The following is a 22298-nucleotide window of genomic DNA, read 5'->3' on the forward strand; positions in this document are numbered from 1 at the left end:
ATCTTATAATCTGAGATACACACAGAGACTGTAGTTATAATATAGGCATATGCTGTGTAATTTGTGTACATACGCAGTGGCACTTGGTTTCAAAGGTGCAAGTTAGACCACCTGAGGCTTCTGATTTGTTTTTGTCTCCGGGCCCTTTTTTATTTTCATCTTTTCAGCTCTCTCCTTCTGCTCTTTTGCTGCTGCTTTCTCTTAAAACGAAACATTGCTAGTGGTATGGAAAACTGCTTTAGTGAACAATCGCGGTGGTGGAAAATTTCGATTGCCAGCATTTATAGTTGCCTCACTCAGTACAAATCTGAGGTAGACCTAAGCATATACATATGGGGTAGAAATAAGGATATGCCTTGGGAATGGAGAGGAGTGAGGATGTATTGGCCTTTGGCAAGTTTTCTTTTTAAAAAAGTCTCTTTTAACGCGGGCAATGGATGAAGGCTGTGTCTTGGCAAGTTAATGTTTGTAGAAGAAAGGCTATCTCTTTTCCTCTCTTCATGCACCTGTATAAAATAAATCAACTATTTAAAATGTGCTTGTGTAGGTATTTTTATTGGGGATTTTTTATTGGCACTACATTCACTTTGAAGGATTTAAATACAAATTTTCTCATTGCATGTAAATACAAAATTTCAAGCAGAATGTTCAGACTATTTTAGTTCTGTTAGTTTATTCTTGGCATATTTTTCTTTCAAGAGCTGTTATATCTATGTATTTGTATAAGAATACTATGTACTGAACACTTATGTAAATATATGTAAAATATATGTGAAAATATATCTTCTAGTCAATTTGCTTTGTGTGTAGGATGTTCATTACTCTAGGATTTGAGCACTCAACAGTTCTCAGAATTAGAAAGTCTTAACAATTCACTTACCCTCATCCTTTAAAACTTTTTCATTTTAGAAAATCGATGAGCAAATCCTTGTATCTCGTCTCCTGGAGCACTTCTTCCTTGCCTTTTTTTTGCTTCAGGCATCAGTAATACTTCTCTCGTCACTGCTTCATCCCCAGTCCTGATTACAAACAGTACTGTACATAAATACTGTATATGGGGTAAGGGCTTTTTCAGCTCTTCACTTTCGTTATCTTCTTGTTTGTATACGTCGAAGGGGGGGGGCGAGAGAAGGAATATCCACTTGGAAACTGGCCATGCTCTCACCCTATCCCCTACCCATTGCACATGCTCATCCTTGTTCGGTATAGCAAGGGACTGGAGAGGAAGGGTGGGCGGAATCAAGTGAGTCCATCTGGAGACATCCAGTCCGGGATTTCACTCCACCCGCAGAGAAGCTGCCTTCCTCTGACAGAGGAGTTGGGACTCGGAGACTAGCAGTGGGAAGAAAGGCAGGGCACAAGGAGAGAGGTTGCTCTGAACTCCTCTACAAACACAGTTCAATGACCAGGAGCTTTGGGCTAAAGCAACCGCGCTTTTCTGCCGTGGCGCACAGAGTGCCGCCTGCCTAGGAGTTTTCCTGAAGCAGCCTCTACACCTGGCGCACTTTTGGTAGAAAGGGAGCAGGACAAGACCCTGAAATGACTTATCTCCTAAGATTCGACTGAAGGGGACTTCCTGGAGTGGGATCCTAGTGGAATTTGGGTTTGGAGAGGAGTTGCTAAACCTTTTTTCCTCTTCCCCCTTTTCTCTCCCGTCATTGGAAATGAGCAAATTGCATTTGCATTCCAGAAAGTAGCAATATTAAACATCCCATCCCCCAAAGAAGCACACATGTAGTAATAACAAAGGATTGCAAAGGAGAGAGTGGATCCAGTTTCCCAGAGAGATCCCTTTAAATGGATTACTAAATGGGACACTACATCAGCTAGTTCTGTCCTCTAGCTGCCTAGATACATGCACCGAAAAGGTACAGTACTCCCCTCTCCATATCTATATCTAATCCTTTGGGTTGCTTGCAAAGGAAGGCTCGCTCCTCCTGGTTTGCACTGGCGGGTCCGGGAGGAGCGTGTTCGGTGTGTGGTTAAGGTCGGCTGCTGGTTTCTAGCTCAGCAGCGCTTCGGAAAGGCGGGGGAGAGCCGCCTGCCCTAGAACACGTTGTGCGGCTGCCCCTGCCTGGTCAGCTTGCGGCTTGGGCTGCCTTTTTTATCAGTCTGGCTGCTCAGCCCGCTGGCAAACAGGGGCGTCCCTCCCGGGCTCGGGCGCTAGCGGGGCTGAACGCGTATGTCCTCGCTCAGCCCCACTTGGTCGCAGCGGACGCGGAGCCGGGCTGCTTTCCCCCGCCGCTGGGCGTGCGCGCTGCCTGCGGTGCGGGGCGCCCCGTGTGAGAGATCCAAAGCGGGCCGGGACCGGGCTCTGGGGCTCCCAGCCCCCGCCTGTAGCTGCTCAGCCCGGGGCTGCAGAGCGTCACGGGGGAGCTGGCGAGTCTTTGTTACGGGGACAATGTGGGCGCCTTGCACGTGCGTAATCCCTGGGCGCTGCTCTTTAACCTGAGCTGCTGTTATTGACGGGGCGCTGGGTGCGGAACAAAGGAGCCTCCTACTGGCTGGGAGCCCCACACGCTCTGCCCCGCGCCCCCCGTGCCCATGCCGGTCCCTGGGTGTGGATGTGCCCTGCTGCCTGGCTTTGTTCGCTAGCGTGGAGCTGGCGCTCCGGGCTGATCTCCCCCTCTCAGCCGCGGGCTCCTGTCATTGCTTTGCCAGCAGGGAGCGGGGGAGGCTCTGGCGCTGCCCCCCACTGCTAGCTGGGGTGCGTGTATGTGTCGGGAGCACCAGGGGCTGACTCCCCGCAGCAGCGCCAGACGGCTCCGCGCGAAGGATGGCTCTCGGGCAGGACTGTTCCCCGCCCCCTCTCGCCGCTGCTGTCAGCTCCTCTGGCACCGGGGTGGGGGCGGCTCAGGCACTCCCTCCCCCACGGGCCTGCCAGCCGCACTGGAGGGGCTACGGGCTGACCCCCTCTTGCCAACTGTCTGCACTGACCCGCGCATGAGGGAGCGACAACACGGTCCTGTGGGAAACCAAAGTCCTCGCCCTTTCCTTGCCCTACTGCTCCCCCAGTGTGTCGTTCCCCCCCCCCCGACCCTTCAGGCCCCGGGGAACCAGGCAACCCCATGGCAAAGTTTGTCTAAAAGGGAATAACAGGCCTGGATCGCACAATGGAGTGTTTGTTCCGAGCTCCCTCCTAAAAGTGCTGCCTGGGTGAAAAATACAAGGCGGGGGAAAGGGAAGGGGAGGCGAGGCGAGGGGGGGGCTCCCTGCTGTAGGGAGTAAGAAGAGAAGGAACCGTCCTGGCCCTCTCGCCCTCCGAGCTATTTCAGACAGAAGGTGTTCGATCTGAAGGGGCCAGAGGGCTTTCCGCCACTCTCACCACCGAAATCCCAGCCAGCAGCAGGGGGCGGAGGGGGATGATAGTGGCAGGGAGGATGCTGCTGGTGGGAGGATTTTGTGTGTGTGTGTGTGTGTGCGCGCGCGCAGGAGCATGAAAAGCTCTCAGTTGAGAGTAATGTGCATTAAGTGCTCTGGCTGTGAATTTGCATGAGCGAAAGTGGGAGTCTGAGCCTGCAAATCCCCATGAGTTGTTTTCCTGCCTGCTGGTGTATTGGAAAAGTGGAGCAGAACTGAGACAGCCTAGGAGAAGGGGGAAGGTTGAGAGCTGGTTGGTGACTGCTGCTCTCCTACAAGCAATTACGGAAGTAACAATTATTAGATAAATCAATCTGGGTCAGGGGATTGTTGGCTCCGGGGCCAGTGAAGCCATTTGGGGCATTCTCGTGGCCCGGGAAATGTTAGTGAAAGTTTGGAAGTGTAAAAAGGCATCTGGTTTGGGCTGCACGGAGCGCTCTGTGCCAAAGATTTTTGCTTTGCTTCCAACTAATTTTGCTTGTGATGAGAGGAGGGGAAACTGGTGCTGATGACTGACATCCAAAGGAAGGGTTAAATGTAAAAAACACAGCTTTCCCTGTTCCTTTGAAGCTAGGCTCCCAGCAGCTTTGACAAAGTTAAGGCAGTAGGGCTTTTTAACCATAGTCAAATAATTTCTCACGAGTGACTATTTAATGGCTAGTTATAATATAGTAATTATTGGGTTCTTCCTACATGTCTGCTTGACCACTTGTTTAGAAGGAAATTTGTTCTTCTCTTTTTTCTTTCCAAGATAATTGCTGGTCTTTAAGTATGTTTGTAAACCTACATACTTATGCCAATGTTTATGCATTTTCAGACCTCTTTAAAATTGATGCAGAATGAAGAGCATGAAGTTCATTGCAGATACAGAAATAGTGGCTTTAATTAACTTGGTTATAAATAAAAAATGCAAATTCCTAATGGGGGCATGTTTGGGTCTGTAAATACATAACAGGAGAGTTAAATCATCCCAGATACTTTCTATCTCTGGTCCACATATAGTATGGTATTATTTGAAATACACCCTGATAACTCCTGCTTAATATAAACCAGAACTAATATTAATTATTAACCCAACCTTAAATATAGGGGCAAAATCATGTCTCCAGCTATTTTTCTGTCTTTGTAAAAAACGATTTCAATGACTGTGCGAGTTTGGTTTACACATTCTTATTTACTCTGGGCCCCATTCTGCAGTCATTCCTCATGTGAGTAATCCTTACTCACATGAGTAAATTCATTGACTTCAATAGGACTCTTCCAGTGAGTAAAAATTACTTGCAGAAGCAACGCTTGCAGGATCAGGCCCTTAATACAGCTCTTGCCCAGATTATTTGACTGGTTTAAGATGTGCATAAATATTACAGTTTTTAGAGATTGATTTGTGGATTTCAGAAAAAATAATGAAAAAGACAAATGACCTTGTTTTGGTTAATGGGGCTGGCCAGCATATTTTGAAGAAAAGTGGGCCATTGCCAGCAAGCCCTTCCTTACAGTAGTAGTCCCCCAGGACTTTGAATGGAACTACTAGCATGAGTAATAAACTCCCCAAACCACCTACAGTGCCAATGTGTTTCTCTGTTTATAGTTTTCTTTAGAATATAAAACATCCCATTTTTATATTGATAACCATTTATAAAAGACCCAAAGACAATAAGACAAAGGAAGTATTCTTGTATAAAACCAGACAAAAAATATGGGTGCAATTCTATACTCTTGTTCAGGAAAATCTTCTACTGACTTCAATGGAAGTTTAGTCAAGGGACTGCAGGATCCAGCCTTACCTCTGTAAATGATAAACTGGTGGTTTTTTGTTGTTTTTTTTAAGAATAATTAATTTCATGCAATACAAGATATTTGCTACATTTGCTTTTTATATAATAGGAGTCAAAGAAGATATGAAACATGAGTGAATAGTTTGAGTGAAAAGACTCATATGGTCACAGATGTTCTGCATATTCTCAGTTAGTTTACATTAGAACTGTATATTTTTCTTATGATGGCAAAATCTACTTTATCAGCTAAACCAATACTCCTGAAGGCGGGGAATAATTGGGCACTAAAATTTACTAGGAACATGTGTATTTAACATGTCTTAACTACTTGAAGATAATAGTAGATGGTAGCTATGGCCCCTTTTTTAATGTTTGTAATTTGAGGAGGGCAGCTATGGCAATTGGAGTCAGAAGAAATAGGTAGCAGAGGATAGAGATAAGGAGCTGCTTTCATTGATTCATTGATTTTTTTTAAAAAAGGAGCAAATTAATGACCTGTGATAAATCCAAAATAGAACTGTTTGCATTAAAAAGGAAATAGGTGATTGTGAACCTGTTTGTGTGAGTGTTTTTGTAAGGAAAGGGGAAATTTGTCATCTTGTGTTAAAGAGCGAGAAGAGCCATACATAAATACATCTGAAAGGATTTCACACGGTTTACAAAGAAGAAAGAAATAAAATGTTTTAGGATTAAATTGGCCTGAGATAACACATGGGTTGCAACCTACGTGTTTGCAGGAACACATTGTTATTCTACCCAAACAAATGTTTTGTGTATAGTACATGGCTGCCATACATTATAATAAAATGCTCAAAACAAACTAGAGTAAAATCTGGAAAGTAATATTCATTCTGATATATTTTTATATATTTTGGCAAACCGTATTTAGAGAGAGAGGCTAATCATACTAACATAGAAATCTTATATTCCTAAATAGGTACAGATACTGCTCTCTTTTACCTTTTTTTCCATGTGACCTCACTAGTAATGTCAGTTCCAGAGCTGGATCTTCAAAAGCTGACTCACATGAATAATCCTTGCTCCTCTGAGTAGTTTCATTAAAGTAAAATGGGATCATGTAAGAAGGGATTACTCTGGTGAGCAAGAGTTTGCAGGATTAAGTCCCTACACTAGAAATTCTATCCTATGGTAAGAAATGGTTCATAGTCAGGGCCTGATATAGTGAGGTGCTGAGCACATCCTTGCAGTATGAAACCCTTAATGCTAATTTGGCCCTGGAGCTCTGTATCAATGGTCTGATATGAGTGAGGTCAGAGTCAGGTCCGTAATAAATTGTGCTGAACTCCATGTCTTTTAATTCCCTCTTACACCTACCAGCACACCAGGTGATTCTTAAAGCATTTTACAACCATTAACCAGTTATCCCCCATAGCATTACAATGAGGTGGGTAAGAAATATATGGAGATCACTTTGACAATGAAATGTGACCACTTCTGGTACAGAGTAGAATTGTTGTTCAATAGCACACAACTGTTAGGATAGGAAGCAGAGAAAATTGGGTCTTGATCTGTGAACTCTTAGGCTGGTGAATAACTTTACTTGATCTCAGTGGGGCCACACATAAGCGTAAAGTCAGCCGGTAGTCAATAGGCAGACCTGGGGCCAAATCTGGACCACCAGATACTTTTGAATAGACCACAAAATCTTTTTACAGTATTTACTTACTATTATCATAATTGTTATTTTTTGTATTACTTTTTCTGATGTCTGGACCTTGACTATACCTTGACCAAGAAATTTGGACCCTGACAACAAATAATTGATTACCCCAAGTTGTTTGCAACCTTGGACAAGCAGAACTTAATTTCCAGTTGGAATTTGGTCTGGCACCAGAATTAACATCTCTCCTTTTCTTATGATGCACAAATCTATTTTATCAACTAAATCAATATTCTAGATGGTGGAAATAATTGAGCACTGAAATTTACAGTTTTGGGGGATATTTAATTATCATAAGTGCTCAAGAACTTGGTTTAGGGCTCATCCAAAGAGTGGCACTGGTAGATTATCCAAGCACAAAGCTGGGATATTGATATAGCACTTAGAGGGAAGAGTCCCTCTTACTGAATTGCTATTTATTGCAGATCCTAAATTTCTTCTGAAAATCTCCAAACCACAAACTGATCTTGCCTGTTGCTTTTTAGCAACAGTGAGCTCTGAAAGGGTCAAAGCAACAGGGGAAATGAAAATAACTTTAAAAGTAAAGATGTACAGCTAAGAAATCAATCGTTCAGAAAGTCGTAGTTTATTTTAAAAAATATCCATAGAAGGACTCATTATTTTTTACATTTCAGAAGCTGAAAAGCTGCTAATGGTTAATGAAGGGGCCACAGGAAATAGAGAAGGGAAGAGACACATAGGAAATATCCCACTTCCTTCCCCCACACAAAATCAACAAATTTTTGGCTTTTGTGCACCAGATGAACAGAAATAAGGCTGCTAACCTAATGTCTTTTGAAATTTAGAGTTTGACTCAAGGCATAATTTTACAATTTGAAATAGGTATCACTTTATGAAAACAACTTTAAAAAAACCAAGAACAACTAGAAAAGAACCAGAACCACATTGTCCCATAATTCAACTGTGAAACCCCATGAAAGTTCAGTCTTCCATAGCCTTCCACAGTTTGGAATTATAGTTATTTATCAGCTAAAAAGAGGGGTAGGTAATGATGTGTGTGAAACACAGTGATTTTCTTTTATGAAAGGATTTTTTTCAGTTCCCAGAATATATCTGTAGTGGTTGAAACAGAGATGCAGAATGAAATAGATAAACTAGCTATTAACAGAACTGCCAGTTGCTGTATCTCAAAGTGAAGACATATGGTAATTCATTGGATTCATGATGACCTTTTTTTTTTTTTAAAGTATTGTTAGTAATAGCTATTTCTGCTCTAAAATACTGTATATAGCTACTTGGAATTCATGTTTAATGTGCTGCCTTCTCCTATTTCTTTTCTGTGGTTATCAAACAAAACTGCTACTGAGGGGATTTCTGCAAAAATATTTGTTAAATGTTCATGCCATATTGGAAATTAATAGGATTTTTGCCTGCATGAAGGAGTGCAAAATTGTGCCCTTAGTGGTAGGTTAAAAAGAAAGTATGTTCCAATACATATGTGGTTTCTATATCTAATTGCCTTCAGTGGAAACCAAATGTTTATGGAAGCAGAAGAAAGTTAAGAGTGTTTTTTGTTACGGGATTTTTAGGGTACCCTCAGACCAATGAATAGAGGATATGTATCAGAAGTTTTCCTGGTGGGGATAGTGACTTACTTATTGATTATGCATTTTTATAAGTGTTCCAGGCCTTTCATCAGTGTTGTAGTAACCACTGGCCTCCAGCAGTGAAAATGAGTATCCTGATGCTGCTGATGAAGAGGAATGTACTTCTTATGAATCCCAAACATAGTGGGGAAAACTGTATCCCAACATATTCCCAACCCCAGCAAACATTACTCCTACTTCTTTATACCCAGCCATGCAGCCTCAATTGGATGATTCCAATATTAGATATGCTTGCATTTGGCTTTGAAACATCCACGTAGGAAATTGTCTGTATTGTTCCCTTCATCACTCTGGTGGATTATCTGTCACTTGTATGGGAGACACTTATCTTTTCAGTGTGATATAAATAAGCATCTAAACAATGTTTTGGACTTAGGCATCAACAAAACTGGGCTTTTGTTCTCCTATCAAAATCTACTTTTTATTGGTAGTTTGAGATGGATTCTATGCTAATTTCTCCTGCTTTCTTGAATTATGGCCTACCTAGACACTGTCGCTGGGACCTTCATCTATTAATCATGGAAGCTACTTTCTTATTCGGTTGCCATAGTTTCAGTGTCTCAGATAGTGTTGGGGTGCCTTGGGAAAGGCTTGAGATATACTAGGACTTGCAAACCTTGCAGTTATTTTGGCAGTAGTAGAGCTCTAAAAGAATAGAAAACAGCTTCCAACATAATTCAGTGTTGGATTAAAAGAGGCAACTCCTAGATATGTCTCTCTGGACCTTGTTATTTGAACATCCAGCTGATTTTTTTAATCTCAGGATTTGCTTCTTGCTAAGTCTTGCTGTTAAAAATGTACAGTTCAGAGACTAAGGCTACTTTTTATCTATTGCAAGAGCAGAAAAGGCTTTTCATTAGGACTGTTGATAAATGGTTGGGTAAATTAGGGCATTTAGGGTTTACTAAGCAGTCCAGGTAATCTGTTTTAGAAGTTCTTGTGCCTAGGTACATGACATCATGTTTTTGACAGAGTAAACATTTGTTTAGTTTCCATCATTATTAGTTTAATTTAACCTTTCCTTTTTGAGGAGGGAGGTCTTTGTTCACAGTGAGGAACATTTTATGGGCTACAGTGGCCATTTGAGTTATTCAGCAGGGAAAAAAGGAAGTAAACTTTTGGCATCCAGAACTAGTTCTCATTCAGCACTGTATGAGAACAAACATTTACTTTTCTTTAAGGTTGTAGTATCTGTTTTTAATTATAATATTAAAACATTTGTAGCTTTGTATAGGCAGAACTAGAAATAGATGCTAATAGCTCACCTGTGAAATGGTGTCATGTTTGACAGTGAGGGGGAAAGTGGTAGACTGGTAAACTGTTATAGTAAGAAACACTAACTATAGCACAATATGCATTTCTCACTCTGTTTAATTATTTGTGTCTGTCACATATGATATAAAATACTGCACAGCTTTCTTTTGGTGAGCAAATTATGGATCTGCCTGTCTTCCCACTGAAGCAAAATTTCCATTGACTTCAGCATGAGAAGGAATGAACCATTTGATTTTAGCAGATTCTTAAATCTCATTTCTGTTCAGTTTTATTTCCAGTTTCTCAAACAGGAATCAAGTGCTTCCCTCCAGTTTTAATAATGCAATTTGATTCCCATGTAGATAAACTTGACCAGTATTTTCCCTGTAAAATTCATATTAAGCAGGATATCATACTGAAGGCTGTGCAGTGAGATTAAAGAAAGCTTGACTTCATTATAAATGGAACTAATCTGAAAAATTAGCCCCTTTTTACTGTAAAATGGCTAGCTTTCATTCAGAGATGAGCTTCAGAGCTTCAGTTTGGGATTTCACTTCACCAGCTTATCAATTTTCCGAAAAGATCCACAAATAGTTTTAGTACATGTGCCTACTATACATAACCCTCCTTCATGAATTATACGAAATGACTGATTTCAAAGTCCAACAATTGAAAGTAAATTAGAGGGGATAACAAGGCTTTAATTGCTGTTAGCTTCTGCAGATTTCTGGGCCCAGAAATCCATATAGTGAAGTTTTGTACTTTTAAGTGACACAGAAGTTTTTGATCCTGGGGCATGACTTTCCCTTATGCTGAAATTAGCCCCCCAAATCTTTTCCATTAAACAAAGAAAACGTGTTAGTGTATCCATCATTGTGGTAGCTTGATGATTTAACACTTTAAATGGATATGCCCTGGTCACTTTACATTTCCCTTATGGATAAGAGTAGGTGGTTTCAAAAGCAAACTGATATTAATGAAAAAATACTTCAGCTCAAAGGCAGTAAAGACTGTTTGCACTAGGTTAGACAAGGTATTGTTCATGCAGCTTTAAGGAAAGCAGCTCTTTTGTGGGGATGATAGTCATATATAATTTGGAGTTGAAATAACCTTAATTAACAATTTTTGATTACATATTTTTGTGCCTCCAAAGCATAGTCATATCTGAAGTTATGTTACTTCAAAGTATTGTTTTAAGCAGCAAGTTAACTACAATTGTATTGTCTTTGTATGTACAGTGTGCCCAGTCCTATTCCTATTGAAGTCAGAGGCAAAGCTCCCCAGGATTGGTCCCTGAGTATATTTTCAATTTAATAAAGCATACGATTGATTTGAGGTTGGGCAACTAAAGAATGTGTACACATCTCTTTGTAGTGAAACTGTAATATTGTAACATTGAATCCAAGAATCTCATCAAGGAAAGAAAACACACTGCATGAAGAGAATTAAAGTATATTTCCTAATAAGTACTGGATTTCAACAACATTATGCAGCATGTTCTGCCACCCTTATTCATACAGAGTAGTCTCTTACTCTGTGAGTAGTCCTAATGGGCCAAATTCTGATTTGGACTGTGGCCCTGTGCAGAAGCTTAAGAAGGAGTAATGTCTCCCCACTTCTTCTTCACAACTACATAAGAACGGCCATATTGGGTCAGACCGCTGGTCCATCTAGTCCAGTGTCCTCTCTTCTGACAGTGGCCAATGCCAGGTGCTTCGGAGGAAATGAACAGAACAGGCAATCATCAAGTGATCCATCCTGTTGCTCACTCCCAGCTTCTGGCAAACAGGCTAGGGACACTCAGACCATGGTGTTGCATCACTGTCCATCCTGGCTTATAGCCATTGATGGACCTATCCTCCATGACCTTATATAATTCTTTTTCAACCCTGTTATAGGTTTGACCATCACTACATCCCTTGGCAAAGAGTTCCACAGGTTGACTATTTGTTGTGTGAAGAAATACCTCCCTTTTTTTTTTGTTTTAAACCTGCTGCCTATTAATTTCATTGGATAACCCCTAATTCTTGAGTTATGTGAAAAAGTACATAACATTTCCTTATTCACTTACTTCACAATCATCCTCTATCATACCCTTTCCAAGCTGAAAAGTCTTTCTTTTTAATCTCTCATATGAAAGCTGATCCAGTCACTTAATCATTTTTGTTGCCCTTCTGTGTACGTTTTCGAATTCCAATATATCTTTTTTGAGATGGAGTGACCAGATCTGCATGCACTATTCAAGATGTGCACACACTATGGATTTATCTAGAGGTATTATGGTATTTTCTGTCGTATATATCCCTTTCCTAATGGTTCCTAACATTCTCTTAGCTTTTTTTGACTGCCGCTGCACATTAAGGATGTTTTCAGAGAACTATCCCCAATGATTCCAGGATCTCTTTCTTGAGTGGTAACAACTAATTTAGATCCCATCATTTTGTATATATAATCAGAATTTTGTTTTTTAATGTGCATTGCTTTGCATTTATCAACATTGAATTTCATCTGCCATTTTGTTGCCCAGGCACCCTGTTTTGTTAGATCTCTTTGTAACTCTTCACAGTATGCTTTGGACTTTTCTATCACTACCGGACGGATTGGCGGGCAATGATCGAGCCAGTGGGGATCGCTTTATCGTGTCTAGTCTAGACACAATAAATCGATCCCCGAGTGCTCTCCTGTCAACTCCTGTACTCCAGCTCAGTGAGAGGCACAAGCAGACTAGATGGGGGAGCGTCAGCAGTCGACTCACTATGGTGAAGACACCACGGTAAGTCAATCTAAGTACGTCGACTTCAGCTACATTATTCACGTAGTTGAAGTTGCGTAACTTAGATCGATCCCAACCAGTGTAGACCAGGCCTGAGTATCATCTGCAAATTTTGCCATCTCACTGGTTCCCCCCGTTCCCAGATCATTATGAATATGCTGAACAGCACTGGTCCCAGTATAAACCCCTGGGGGGACACCACTGTCCATTCTAACAACTGACCATTTATTCCTACCCTTTGTTTCCCATCTCTTAACCAGTTACTGATCCATGAAAGGTCCTTCCCTCTTATCTCATGATTGCTTACCTGGACCATAGATCTGGGCAGCATCAGTAAATGGGTTCTATGCACTCACTGCTTCCCTCCTAGAGAAGAGGGTTGGGGAGAGAAGTTGGAGACTTGGCTTTGCTTCCCCAATGTTCTGGTACAACTGAGCCATTGTGGGCAATGCTGTAAGGTGGTGCTGGAACAGGCCAGCAGCAAAGTACTACCTCCCATGGACACATGACAAAGGAGTGGGAACGCAAGGTGAGATTTGTGCTGCCAAGAGGCACAATTAATCTTTTGTACTATTCCTAGGGTACAGCTGTGTGTCACCCCATTCACAAGTCTTGTTCCAAAGTAATGATCTAGTCCCAGGGGCTCTCCGTGGAGTGTGGTACTAGCCAACATCAGCATGGCAAAATCTGACTCAGTATTTGTTTTGAAACACCTTTTTCATTATCAGGTACCTCAGAGGAGACCTCAACGTATTAATTACAATCTTCAAGCCCAGTTGATGAATCATCTCATCAAAGCCCGGTTATCTTTCATAGTACTTAGCTTCTAAGAATAGCTTTCTACTGAACATAGGGTATAATACATTAGAATTTTAAATTAAATTTCTGTGCGTGAACAATAAATTTGTAGCTTACATAAACTTCTAGCAGCATTTGACCCATCAGTTTTAGAATAACTTGTACTCATTAATTATAAATGCTCATTTATGACTTACTGATCTTTGCCATCTTACTGAGAAAGGGCCTAAATTAAATTGATTTTTAATATTTGTTGTAATGTGTTCTAGGACAGTGATTACATAACACAACGTTTCAGAACTGTACTCATCTAACAAGATTTCCTCTAATAGAAATAAATTCATGCATAGATTTATATGGATTTTTTTCTAGGGGCAGTAACTAGAGTGGAGAGAGGAAAGTAATTTAATTTTTTGCAAACAAATAATAAGACAAACATCTTTTTAGTGCCTCTTTTGGGTCCCAGTACTATAGTTCAGGCAAAAAAAAACACTTTGAATTCCGTAGGAGTTTTTCCTGAGTAAGTCCTGCAGAATCTGGCCCTTAAAGAGATATTCTGGGAATGGGAAAGACTTTTGCATAAGCTATTACACTTTTTAAATTATCTTCAAGGTGTTTCCTTTTAGTTCTGAGGAAGGGAAGTTCACTTTGTTCAAATACTGATTAACTTTCTTACCAGAAGCATATATCGTAGGGTGGTGTTGTCTTTTTTCGCCTTTTATCCTGTTCTGGACATAAGACCTAGAGATATTGCCAGAGCATTTCCTTTCCCAAGGAAGAAAAAAAAAGGTCCTGTTCTTGTTTAACAGTCCAAAGGGATAGTTAGCCAACCTGGAGCGAATAGTCTGAAAACCTGGGATAGAAGGTGGATGGATGGCTAATCACTGGAATAACACAGTTCTTTCATTGACAAGATATGTTTCACAGTACAGTATATAATTCAAATATGTTTATAATAAAAGTTTGACTATACAGACACTATTGGGTTATGCAAGACCCAACTTATGCTAATTCGTACTTATGGGAAAAGTTCCATAAGTCAGAAATAGGATTTTTTGAGTTGCAGAAATTTTTGCATAACATACAGGTATATGTTTCTGACTTAAGCAATATTTGAGTTATGCAAGGCTTTCCAGAACGGAACGATTGCATAAGTCAGGGGGCGTCTGTAATTGGAAAAACTGTTTAAAAATAAAACTATAGTCTGTGTAATAATTAGACCATGTTCTCAGACAAAGGTATTCTATTTCCTTTTCAACAAGTGCTTTACATTTTAACAGATACATGTTTATGCAATAGTTATATTTATCTGTGTTTATGTCTTAAGATATCTTGTGTAACTGAAATGCTGGAGATGACATCACTTGCAAAATCTTAAATAGCACCTAGTAAGTGTTGTTTGTAACATTGTGCTGAAAGTAAATGCTGATATACTGAAGAGGGAAGGAAAATGTAGAATGTGTAATGATAGTTAATGTCAAAGAAGGGATCTGTAAGGATACATGTATTGATTCACCTTGAATAGCAAATCAGTTCTTTTAGACATATTTTTCAAAAATGGTCAGTAACCAGTGTTAGTTTAAAATAGATGGAAACACTGATTGTCATTGCAATCCAAGAATCCTAAGAACTTTTCAGAATCTAAATCTCCTTTATAGTATTTTCTGAAAACACGGCCTAATTCTGCAGTCCTGATTCATGCTAAACTCCAGGATGCAACTCTTGGGGCCCATTTTTGCAAATCTTTTTCAGGCAAGTAGTCCTTACCTATGTGAATCATCTAATCAAAGCCAATTAGACTGCTGGTATGAGTAAGAACTAGTTGAGTGACTACTCATGAAGTTTTTGAGACTACTCACAAGAGTAAGGGTTAGGAGGATCTAGTGCTCAATCTATTTACACCTGATTCACAAAATTAAGGGCCAATCCTACTCCAAATGGTAAAAATCCCCATTTATTTCATTGGGAACAGGATCGGTCTAGAAGGCCCCAATCTGATTCCCACTCAAATCAATGGAAGGACTCCCACACAATGGGAGGTGGACTGGGCCCTCCATCTGGGAGATTTTCAACTCTCTAAAGAAATGAATGAGAAAATTCCATGACATTCAATCCATGAAAAAGTTTTATTTTTCTACATACATAAAGGTGTGAGTCTGAGTTAGTAGTTGTATTGAAGAAATAATATCTTTTAGAGTCCATGAGGTTGATGGAGTTTAGATGTGAACTTTTTTCAAAAGTTAAAGCTGGAAAAGCTTGTTATTTAGTATAGAAAGACTGAAACACACTTCCAGGTCACAATTCTGTTTACTTCTTCTGGAGTAAGTAGCCAAAAATGAGCTGCTGTATGAATTCCTGAGGAGATAAACAAAGAATTCTGCAAAGATGGGTGAAATACACTTACACCCTTAGACTGTGTCTTTCCAGAGAGTTCTGCAGGTAGAATTTACATGGAGGGTATATGTTGCATTTTCATTAGTTGGGTCAGCAAAATTGGCTCAAAACAAGCAGCTTTCCTTAGTGTTATATAGGAGCTTCAGAAAATCCCTATACTTTCAAGAGAAAAAACTTGTCACTTTATCACAAAGCTAGTTTTAAAATCAAGTCTTCTGTAAAAGTACCACTAACAATGAAGTGCCTAAGGGAACAAAGAAGGGCTTAGCTAGATATTTTTATGTTGAAGATTAAAAATATTTGTCTTAAGTGTTGGTTTTTTTCACCTTAGCAATTTAAATTGTGAAAACTAATAGGAAAATATGCATTTCTTTCCTGTTCCTTTTCATGTTATATATAGTCTGCCCTCTTGTGTTTATAAATCTCAGTGCAAACACTCTTGTCAACCAGATTTTAGTAGGGGTAGTGAAAACATTGAAGAGAAATAGGAAAACACAGACCCAGGCAGCACTTTTGAAATGCCCTGTAGCTTTTCTGTTCATGTGTTGTCTTGCTGTTTATAAGTAAGCAATGTAGTTGATAGCTTTTTGCAATAGAGATGGCTGATATCTCAAACTGGGTTAGTGAAACTGACTCACAAACATGCACTCAGGGCCAATTTACAGCAGTGGGTAAAGGCCATAATGTGTCTGATTCAAATGAGGTTCACTGTCTGCCTTGAGGAACTGCCGTTAGGATTAACATACACTTTTAGGGCCCAATCTTGCTTCTAATGAAATTACTGGTAAAATTCCTGTTTTAATTTCAGGGATAGTAGGGTCTTGCCCTAACACTCCAGGATATATAGGAATGTCAGGATATACAAGTGTTAACAACTTGATATGAAATAATACAATTTTTCCTGCATCGAGGCCATGGCTGTTCATTTTGGCAGTACTTCATCTCAGGTTAATATTAAAATAGTGTGGTCTAGCTTTAGCAATAAATTTATTTGGTTTTCTGATTATCATGCAAAAGGGAATTCCTAAAATTGCAGATTAAGTTTAAACAAATTAGCTGGATTTCCCTGCAAAGAAAAGAAGGAAGCAAGGAAGAAAGATTTCATGGCCTTTAAACAGTCTTTTTCCCCCCTGGTGAAACAAGAGAGTAAAAATGGCTCCAAATTATTAAATAGTTTCTGGAAATAGTCCCAACTCTCCCCCTTACTCAGATGAAGTATATTTTTCCTGGCTCAAAGGAGTATTTATCCCCTATTTTATGTTTTAAACAAATATAAGCATTTTGAAATGTAATAAAGTTTTTGGAGGATGCAGAAAAATAGGCTGCCACAGTTTGGTATTAAGCGAGTGCTCACAGCACAAAGAAAATCAAGGTCAGTTGCTGTTTTTATTGTAAATCACGTTCATAATTCAACTAGTGGTGGGCCTCCCCTACCTATCCAGATCCTGGTTGATCCTGAGCCTTAGCATCCAGATCTGACTTCCTCAAAGCTTGGTGTGTTTTTTGATCTAGGATTTTGGGTTCAGGTCCGCTTCAAAACTCAATGGTTTTAAAACATTTCATTTGCATTGTGTTGAAACAGGGCACAAAAGCTATCACCCTTTACACAATTTATTGCTTTAAAACTTATCATCTTGTAGATCTGGAACAGGCAAAAAATATTTTTTGTAGTTTGTTTTTTTTTAACCACTACCTGATTATCAGCATTTAGGGCCTAATTCTTAGTGTGCACAAGTCCTATTGAAGTCAGAGGGTTCTATTTCAGACTTTTCTCCAGATCATTCTGCTTGGGGATGAGGTTTGTGAATGGAGGGCCATGCAGAAACTTTGAGATCCATGAAGATCCCAAGAAATGTGCAGAAAAGCAAAGCCATTGCCTCAGAGGCCCTGTGACAGGGGCTTCCTAACCCTCTCTTGCCTCAGGGCAGTGTGTCACCATAGAGTCCCTCCTGCCAGGGCATATTCATCTAGTATTTGCCACTTTTGCCCCAGGCACCCTTCACCTCTTCTCTGCCCACTCTTCAGTCATGGATCTATAAACTTACACAAGTCCTCTGGGGAGGCAGTTAACCTCTCTTTCCATGGGAAGAGGAGAGAATCGGTGCACAAAGGGTTCCCTCAGCACACTGATCTGAGTGGGGATAATTAGGTGTGTGTGTTTGTTTGCATTATTGTGAATGTTTATAATATGTTTCAGCCCCAAATGGCAAGGGACTAACAATGTAAATAGCCTAAAATTCACATGTGAATAAAATGAGGGAATTAGACAAATCTAAAGTTTTTCTCTCCCTGGGTGTGTCATGGAAGTGAGCTACCTACGCCCAGATGTGAGAATGAGAAGAGGGATGATGCCTGATTGCTTCACTGGTGCCTCCTACCTGCCAGTAAACCAACCTTTCCAGTCAAGCCATTTATTTCTTTGGATTCATAAGATATGCTAGTTAATAATCTTTTAGCATACATACAAATTTAAAAACTGTACTTAAAACATCTATAACTTATCTCAGTGTCAGCCAAAGACTCTTCAGCCATCTACTCCAAAACCCTAATCAATAGCCCTTTGCCCATTAAAAAACTTGGGAAAATATGTGGGCCTTGCAGTACATCCTGAAGGTCACCAAAAATGTAGTCTGGCTGACAAAAGTTGGGGACAGAGAGGAAGGAGTTCCAAAGGCAAAGACCTCTTATTGAGAACACCTGCTCACCAATCCCATCTCTTAAACCAAGATGTTAACTTTAGCTCCTTTGTGCAACTGACACAGAGTCAAACAATAAGAGAGGTGGTCTCTGTGATGATGCCTAGATTATGATGGATGTGGCTAGGAAGAAGAACATCTGTTTATTAAAGGGGAGGACCACACTGAGGATAGCGTCTGAACTGGCTTTCAGTTGGAGCTAGGAACAACAAAATAGTGGACAAGCTCAAATGCCTGGGGTAGCCTACTACCTGTAACACAGAAAAAATTGTGTTAAAACACAATCTTAGAACATATGATTTCCTAGAACTGTGCACAGTACTTCCATCAACATCAGTGGGGGTTCAGTGTGCAAAACAAGAGCAGTATTTTTGGCTCCAGCTTTAATTTAATCTAACAAAAGCAAGAACATTCAAAGTTAAGGCTGTCATTCTGTGGTTTAAACTCATTCTATTCTGCCTCTACATTACAGTATACAATATGAAAGATCAAACATGCTTCTGGAAGCCCGCAGTACTGAATGGAAAGTTAAGGATGGAATAGCTCCATTAACTACATTTCTTTGCTTTCCTTGACTGAAATGAAATCCTTAACATTCGTTAACCAAGTATTTTGTCTCTAATACACAGTTTTAGTTCTGTTAACCCTCTGTTGGCTAAAGTAGCTATAGAGAGATGTCCTCCTGGTTCAGCATACATCTTAGAGCAATAAATAATACATTAGTTACCTAGGGGTAACACCTGTGAATTTCTCAAGAAAGGGTTTAGAGACATCTTTGGAAAGTATATAATGTTTAAAAAAGAGTTCATATGAAAAGCTGATACCTACTGTATATGTTCAGTACAAAAGCTTCCAAGCTGAAAAAAAGACCTTCCAGATAGCCTTTTGCACAGCAACACTTCTAAGGTGGTCCAATACAAGGTATCAGATTATCTACCTCATCTACATTTTCTTTGGATGGAGCTTCACCTTGTCATAAACAGATAGCTAAGGGTTATTGTCTCTTTCACCTATAAAGGGTTAACAAACAGTGACCTGCAAACACCTGACCAGAGGACCAATCAGGAGACAAGATACTTTCCAAATCTTGTGGAGGGAAGCCTTTGTTTGTGGGTTTTGGGTTTGGTTTTGTTGTTCTCTCTGGGTCCTGGATGGGGCTAGAGGTGCAACCAGGTTTCTGCCAATCTCCCTGCTACAGTCTTTTAACTATTCAGAATTGTAAGTAAGAAAAGGCGGTCATAGTCTTTTAATTTGTTTTTTTTCCATTTGCATATGCGTACTTGCTGGAAGTAGCTTAAATTGTGTTTCTGCTGGAGAAAGGTTTCTTTCTATTGTTTATAAGTTGAAAGACCCTGTAACTGTTTACCATCTAAAGTGCAGAGATAAACCTTTTACTTTTTCTTTCTTTTTTTTATTAAAAGTTTTGCTTTTTAAGACCTGTTTGATTTTTTTCTCCTAGTTAAGGTTCAAGGGAATTGTGTCTGTACTTACCAGGAAATTGGTGGGGAGAAGGGAAGGATAACTTTTCTCTTTGTGTTAGATTCACGCAGCTTGAATCTGTACGGCCTCTGGGTGAGGGGGAAGAAGGAAGGGGGAAGGTAACACTCCTCTCAGTGTGGTGATTCAAGAAGTTGAATCAGGCGATCTCCTAGTGTTCCCAGGGTGGGAAGGAGCTGGGAGGAAGAAGGGAGGGGGAAGGGAATGGTTTATTTCCCTTTGTTGTGAGACTCAAGGAATTTGGGTCTTGGGACCCCCGGGGAAGGTTTTTGGGGGAGACCAGAGTCTATCAGGTGCTCTACTCTAAGTCCTGATTGGTGGCAGCCTATCAGATCTAAGCTGGTAATTAAGCTTAGGGGAATTCATGCTAGTACCCATATTTTGGACGCTAAGGTCCAGAATTGGGAATTATACTATGACACACCCTATTTAAATTAAATGGATGGTGCTGTATTGATTGTAAATCCCGCACACAAAAAAACCCTTCATTAAACTGAAATGAAGATTGCAGGAACACATCAGTGGTTTGCATGTGTGGAGGAAGGGAAAGAAGTGAGGATTTGTAGGGGATCTTAATGCATGTCAGTCTGTTAGCAAGAGTTAGGCCAGCTGTAACCCTAATGACGTGAAATTTGTAGAAGCGAGGATAGTGTGAGGTGAGTTGGAAAGAACTGTGTGAGAAGTTATCACGACCTTGGACTGATAATCAAATACGTAGACTGGTGCCCAGAAGTGAGGAAAATAAGATAGCAGGATAGCCCATGTATAAACAAAATGCAGCTGTTGCTCATTATTATCTGTATTATTGCTTGTTATTGTCTGTAACAAAGGTATAAATGCTTACTGTAATTGTTTACCTGTTGAGAGACCTGTCTGGCACTGGGGCGACCCAGTGTCCTAGGGCACTCCCTCCCTCTATTGCAATTGCTGGAGGAATAATAAAGTATTTGATTTTGCTGCACCCAAACAAAAAAGCGAGAACTGCGTTTTTCTCCGACACATGTATATTACCTTTCAGGGGTAAAAAGAAATAAATTAAATAAAGTTGTAACCCAGTAAATTCAGAGTTAAGATCAAGCTCACAAGAAGTTCTCTAAAAGGACAGGCAGTTGCAGTGATGGTAGCCTTCGGTTCTTGGCAGGTGCGCTGCCATCCTAACTCTTGGGACACTGGTGGAGGGAGAATAAAGACATCCAGGGGAGTGAGAGTGTGACATTTAGCCAGGGTACAGTCTGGACTGTTGAACAGCTGTCTCTCCCCAGTTTCTCAGCCTAGGGTACCTCTTACATTGCTTTACTATGAGAACAGTCACTCCTGGCCGGTTAACACACAGTGTCCAGCGTGTCCCAGTTATATGTATTGCGTGCTCCTAACTAGCCATTCATGAATTAAACTGCAGAAGAACACCAGCAAGCTCTCTAGTCCCAGACTTTACCCCAGAAATGTGCATCTTGCACTGTCCACCACACTGCTGAATAGTGCAAGCTCATATAAAGTCTGTCATTTCATCAGTGGAAAATGATATGCACCAACTTTGTTATCCCAAATGGAGCTTCCCGCACACTTTAATCCAAACACACTGGTTAAGATAAAACAGTTAAACAAATTTATTAACTACAAAAAGATAAGAAAGATTTTGAGTGACTACAAGCAATGAGGCAGAAAAGTCGGGATTGGTTACCAAAGAAATACAAGATAAAATGCGAACTGATGGCTAACTTAACAGACTAACAGAATTCAAAGCAAAGCCGTTTCTCTTACTGCACTCTGCAGTAAATGTCACAGGCTGTCTCTCTTTCCAGCCTGGAACCCTTCCCCTTTAGTTCAGTGTCGCTCAGGAATTCATTGATGTCATAAGAAGAGAGATGGGAAGAAGATGAGTGAAGTCGAGCATTTTCGTCCCCTCTTTATAATTCAATCTCTTGTACTAGAAACATCCTTGCTGAGTCATGGTGACAAAACAGACTCTTTCGGCTCTCAGGTTTGAACCTTCCCTGTGATGGAATGTAAATTTCTTGTTTACCCCTTCCCCTCTGCTGGAGAATGACTCTTAAGCAGGCGATAGCCTTTTAGCACCTGGCTGGGGTGTCAGTGTGTCATTGACTCTGAGAAATGGGTTTGTGTCTGCTTTTCTTAACCTTGGCGCATATTATAACAATATTATACAGTGGAGTCTTGTAACTTTATGTACAATGCTGCCACACCTATTTTATCATGACAATAATGTTCAGTAGATTATGACCTTTCAAATGATATCTCACAAGGTAGATTTTGTACAAAATCTAATCATAACCTTATAAAAGGGTACAGGTTATCACAGGAGACATTCAGGAAACATTCGAGGGAGAGGGGCTATAGGGAGCCAGGAGGAACAGGTCTCTGGGTGGGCCACAGGGGGACTTTCAGGACTTGAGGTGGGGAGATGTGTAGTGGCAGGAAGCT

The 22298-nt window shown here is 40.5% G+C and overlaps 1 protein-coding gene across 3 annotated transcripts in view; it reads left to right on the top strand.

Moving 5' to 3' along the window:
- The first annotated feature begins 1324 nt into the window (after positions 1-1324).
- The window catches only part of SEMA6A (semaphorin 6A), a 133445-nt gene continuing 112471 nt past the window's right edge, over positions 1325-22298 (top strand). For all 3 annotated transcript variants that reach the window (XM_030566537.1, XM_030566538.1, XM_030566540.1), the window contains exon 1: positions 1325-1868. The gene's annotated coding sequence lies outside the window, so the exon portion shown is untranslated. The remainder of the gene's footprint in view (positions 1869-22298) is intronic.

This window comes from Gopherus evgoodei, chromosome 6 (genome assembly GCF_007399415.2).
Source record: "Gopherus evgoodei ecotype Sinaloan lineage chromosome 6, rGopEvg1_v1.p, whole genome shotgun sequence".
In the NCBI taxonomy this organism is placed as follows: domain Eukaryota; kingdom Metazoa; phylum Chordata; order Testudines; family Testudinidae; genus Gopherus; species Gopherus evgoodei.